We start from the raw sequence: 5,862 nt of genomic DNA on the forward strand, positions 1-5,862 counted from the left end.
AGAAGTATGGGAAGAGTTTCTCAGTGAAGGAGCAGCCAGTAAAGGAGTAGATAAGAGCTGCAGCATCTACGTCATAAAAGGAGACCAGACCCTCCTCATAATCCACAAACACCCCCACCTTCTGAGGAGGAGACTTCAGAGAGAGAAGGACTGGAAGGTCAGCAGCAGCTTTGTACTCATTTCCATTTCTCAACCATATCGTCCAGTAACCATCCTCAGGACTCAGTGTGATGTCTCCCTTCCTGTTGATCGACTTTCTGACCACTCCTAAATCCCAGGCAGTCTTTCCTTTAACTTGAACCTCAAAGTAAAATCTGCCTGAAGAGAAACTCTGTTTTCCTAAAACACAAACACGATTAGAAAATCTCTCAGGGTTGTCTGGGAGATTCTTCCTCACATCACCAAGATTCACTTGTTTCCCATCATTAGACAGGATGAGTTTAGGATGTGCTGTATCAGGATCAAGAGTCACATCCACTGCATACTGCTGGACCCTCTTCAGCTCGGCTTCAAGCAGCTTCTTCATCTCTTTACTGAGTGTCTCCTCCAGCTGAACCACAGCTTTCACCACAGTCCCCTCATATGATGGACGGATGCTGACCTCTGTCCAGTCCTTGGTGGGTGGAGGTTGTTGGATGTTTAGGGACTGGACACTCTGGAGAAGATGGAGGTGGTCTTCAGAGCGTGAGAGCTGCTCCACCTCAGTGCTCCTCTTCATCAGCTCAGAGATTTCCTGTTCCAGCTCTTTGATGAAAGCTTCGGCCTGTTTTTCTGTTGTTTTCTGCTTCTCTTTGATGGTGTTGATGAACTCATTCAGGCCTCTCTCAACAGACTCCTTCAGAGAAGTGAAGACCTGAACACCTTCTGCTATCTCTCTGTCTGCATCTTCCTCACTGAGGTCGACTGAGTGTTTGATCTCCTGAATCTTCAGTCGCCCTCTTCTGGATCATCTGCTGAATTTCAGCCTCTGTCTTCCCCAGCTCTGCCTTCTTTCCTTCATATTCTTCTTTCAGAGGAACAACATCATGCATCTTGTGGTCTAAAACAGAGCAGAGCATGCAGACACATGTCTGGTCGGTCTTACAGAACAGCTCCAGAGGTTTATCGTGCTTCGTACACATCCTGCCTTCCAGGTTCTCCACAGGGTCGATCAGCTGATGTCTTTTCAGACCTGACATGGTCAGATGAGGCTCCAGGTGAGTCTCACAGTAGGAGACCAGACACACCAGGCAGGACTTCAGGGCCTTCAGTTTGGTTCCAGTGCAGACGTCACAGGGAACTTCTCCTGGTTTGGACACTTGTTGCTCTGAGCTGCTGCTGCTGGCTTTCTGTTGAGCTGACTGTCTGAACTGAGCAACCATCTCAGAGATGAAAGTGTTGACTCTTAAACCAGGTCTGGTGGTAAAACTCTCCTTACAGATGGGACAAAGGCACCTGTTACTAGTATTCCAGTGTTCAGTGATGCAGTTTTTGCAGAAGTTGTGTCCACATAGTATGGTGACAGGATCAGTGAACACATCCAGACAGATGGAGCACAGAAACTGATCTTCAGATGGCAGATAGTTTGCAGCAGCCATATCTACATATAGTGTGAATAAAAAGAAAAACATATTAAAATAGAGTTTTAATTATTTAAAAAAAGGTGTTTTGACTTGCACCAAAATGTGAGCAACAAGGAACACAGTAAAGCTCGCTACTCTGACAAAACAGCACTGAATATATCCACACAGGGGCGGAGCCAGACATTGTACAAATTTGGGGCTCAGCCCGGTTTACAGCGGCTAAACACACTAAATATTTGAAGACATTTGAGATAATACAATGCCTAACTATCTGCACTGGGTTGTTGTTGTGGTTCGGTGGTGCGTGGTAGTTGCAAGACGTATGTGTAAGTTCAAACATATGCTGTGTTCCAGGCAACCCGTAACCCGTGTTTACATAACCTTCTACTCGCGAAAGTGCCCTGGAACGGCTGTCAAACCGTTACCGTTAAACCCGTAAGTTACTACCCGTGACCTCGTAGCAGATCGTTGTAGTCCCGGTTACAGGTTTTAACGTCTCACACACACATAAACAACAGTGGCGACCCCTGTTGATGCTGTGCGGTGATTAACGGTGAGAAATAGAAATAAATAGACCTAAATGAGCAAGTAAAGTTATTCCGCATATTGTAATCAAAACAATACACATATACGAGTGTGTACTACTTAGAGGTGTCACGATTCTCCAAATCCTCGATACGATTACATTTTCGATTCTAATGTCACAATTCGATTCTCAATTTTTACTTCTTTTATAAAGCATAGGTTATCGAGCCAGCACAGCAGCTGAGCAGAACGATAGCAAATATGGCGACTCGGGCAGTCCGTTAAATTGTTGTTCTCTCTAATATAACCAATATAAGCTGCTCTGTTTAGGCTACAAAAAACGTGCATGCAAGCTAAAATTCAACCGTGCGGTTTTGTTGGGATAAAGCTATAAGCAGAAGGAATATCCGCTAGCTGCTAGGCTAATGTGCAATGGTAAACATACAGAATATGGTACACGCACATAGCAGAGCTTGCATACTGTGGCTTTTTTGTCGACACCGCAAACATTGTCAACATAACTCACTGGAAATCCAAAATACTTCCACACTTTCACACACTTCAGTGAGAGAGGGGGGGGGCTCAAGTTCTGTCGATGCATCTCCTGCATCTGCAGTTGCCGTGCTGTCTTCTGATTGGCTGGTAACTAAGTTACTGGAGGTTGACTGACTTGCAGCACTTCAACACGTGACATGGGGGCGTGGCAGTATCGACGATTCCATTTTTTTATTCAATATTCAAGATTGTGACTTAATTTCAATCGATTTTGATTTAAAATCAAAATTGTGACACCCTTAGAACTACTACAGGTTATGTTTATTAAATGAAGCACAAATTATGTTGCCGACTGGAAATCGCTAGTATCAGCTAGCTAGCTAGTTAACCTCAGCATTAGGTAGCCGCAAGCTAACGCTAGGTAATGCTAGCTAGAAGGGTTTGTTGTGACTTTGCCTGAAACACTACCGAGTCGTGAGTTGTGACTTGAAGTCGTAACTTACGGGTTAAAATTGTGTTTGGAACGCAGCAATAGACTAGTCTGAAACTATCTATAATTAGGTTAGAGTTTACGCATTACTAACATTTTAAGGGTTGCACCAGCTGAAAAAGTTCTAAGGCATAAGTTAAAACTTTAATCTTACATATCACCTTGGTGTATGTAAAGTCCTCTGTAAGATAGAGGTTTTCATAGCATATCGTTTTAACTTGAAGAATTAAGAGGAGTGACCAACTATTTAGCTTCAGCAAAGCATTGTCAGTATCTACAGTATATATTGTCAAACAGTTCATATTCTCTAGCTGCTTCACAATAAAAGCCTCCCACTAGTTTTCTTGTGGAAAGCTTTTAGTGTGAAACAGCCAGAGGAAATAGAGGAAGCAATTAGTAAACAGACAGAAAACCACAGAGATTCAGTTCAAGTCCTGAGAACTGACACAGAGAGACTGTTTAAAGCTGTTAAAGTGGGCTACTGTATAGTGGGCCTGCAGAAAAACAGCCATAGTTATATTGTTACTAATTTCACAAGAAATTAAAAGAGAGGAACTTGCTGTCTGAGTTAAGCTGAAGTTTAGTGTTAATCCTGGTTGTAGAAACCAGCCCCCGGCTGCTGCCGCCTGCTCTCGTCTACTTTACAGGCGAGGCGCAGTTCATCTAGAACGAGCCTAATAATGCTCCTGTGTCCAAGTTTTATCAAAGAACAGCACAGCTACTTGAACACATTTCATTTCCTCCAGCTGCTTCACATTAAAAGCCTCCCACTGGTTCTCTGTTTGAAAGCTTTTATTGTGAAACAGCCAGAGAAGATAGAGGAAGGTGTATTCATGAAGCGATCCGTAAACAGTAACAATAGCAGTAAAGTAGGAAGTAATCTAAACTCCAGTCCTGAGAACTGACACAGAGAGACTGTTTAAAGCTGTAACAGTGGACTACTGTATAGTGGGCCTGCAGACAAACAGACATAGTTATACTGTTACTAATTTCACAAGAAATGAAAAGAGAGGAACTTGCTGTCTGAGTAGAGCTAAAGTTTAGTGTTAATCCTGGTTGTAGAAAGTGTAAATGTGATCAGCTGTACTCACCAGTGTTTGTCAGAGACTCTGCTGTGTTGTTGAGAAAGACCTGATGAAGTCAGTTTGAGTTTTCTTTCAGAGAGAAACAGAGACTTGTCTCGACTGCAGCGTGGCTGACACTCTGACTAACTTAACTTTCATTTCTGGAGTGTGACGTTGAAGCTCTCCTCTTTCCAGTGTTGCTCCTCCTCTTACTGCAGCTCTGGTGTTAGGTTTCCTCCCTCTGATTTACACGGTTATTGTGAAATACCAGGATGTTGTCTGGTTAATACGGAGCAAAGGTTGAGCTTTATCTAACAGGTGGGAGGAGGAGGGTGTGTGAGAAGGTGTTGCTTATACCTTTATAGGCCTTTCTCACGGCAGACATGTTGACATGTCATAGTAGGAACAGCACAGGTGTATTCAACAAAAGGGCTTGATTTTGACCTTGGAAAAGGTGTAGGAACCCTGAATCTTATCACAAAACAATAATACTGATAATGAACCAAAACCCTTTTCAGACCAAATAGAAACATGTATTAACCTTTTATACCTGGTGTAATAACGACTCATATTGTGTTCTGTAGACACTATAGACATGTAATAGACCTTAAAGGTCCCATATGGTGAAAATGGGTTTTTATGGGATTCTGTGTGTCATATAGGCTCGGGGGTGTAAAGGAAAAGCCGTGAAAATTTGAAATTGCTCACTGCCGCCATTTCTCCACCCCCCACAGAACTAGACCGCCTCCCAGCTAAACGGGCCAGTTAGAAATTCATGTATTTGCTACGTAGAAACCGGGTAACCAATGGGTGTCGTGTTCCAAAATCGACTTAGACCCGCCCCCTTTTCTAACGCTAAACCGTTGCTGCTGAGAAGAATCCGAGAAGATGCGGGAGTCATGTCTTCCCAGAAAACCGCCATGAGAAATGCATCATTCCAGGGTGGGAGTATGAAATTGTTAGGTTTAAAAAAGTTAAAGCCAGGCTATGTTTGGAAAACAATGTTTAATGGGGCCTGCAGCTAAATTTAATCAAGTAACTACACTAATCAGCATTTTACTGCCTCACCCAAAACCTAGCTTCTAAAGAATTAATCAGGTCATGTCTGACATTTATTGTTTGTTTGTTTGTTTGTTTATTTATTTATTGTCCCCGTGGGGAAATTAGGTTGCAGCAGAAATCTCATCATAAGGCATTTTAACGACATTAATCCAAAAAATAGAAAAGAAAAAGACAAAAAGAAGACTGTAACATGTAGATATTATTACTCATAAACCAGGGCACTTGTATGGAGGGGGGGGGGGTTGTATGGATTAAGTATGGTTCCAGACCAGCTAGATAACGATACATAAATAAATAAAGACCTTATTACCGTAGAGGACCTTCGTTAACTATTAGATATATTAAGGAGTTTGATAGCCTGTGGAACAAAGGAGAACTTGGATCTGTTTTTTGTAAACAGGGGAGCACAATATCGTCGTCCTGAAGGCAGCAATTCAAATGAGGGGGCAAGGGGGTGCCTCTGATTACCCACAATGCTATTTGCCTTCCTCAGTATTCTGTTTTTATATACACTTTCCATACTTGGTAATGGAATACCTGATAGTTTACTTGATGTTGTTATTATTTTCCTGATGTACTTTTTCTGTGCTTCAGTGGCATTGCCAAACTCATAGCATATGAAGAAGACTCATTGTCCCCACAGGAAAGGTAACTATTGTTTCTG

At 42.5% G+C, this 5,862-nt stretch overlaps 1 pseudogene; it reads right to left on the minus strand.

Annotated features, from left to right (window-relative positions):
• LOC114568151 (E3 ubiquitin-protein ligase TRIM21-like) overlaps positions 1-4,356 on the minus strand; it is a 4,906-nt pseudogene extending 550 nt beyond the window's left edge.
• Between the last annotated feature and the right edge of the window lie 1,506 nt (positions 4,357-5,862).

Source organism: Perca flavescens, chromosome 2, assembly GCF_004354835.1.
Source record: "Perca flavescens isolate YP-PL-M2 chromosome 2, PFLA_1.0, whole genome shotgun sequence".
Lineage (NCBI taxonomy): Eukaryota > Metazoa > Chordata > Actinopteri > Perciformes > Percidae > Perca > Perca flavescens.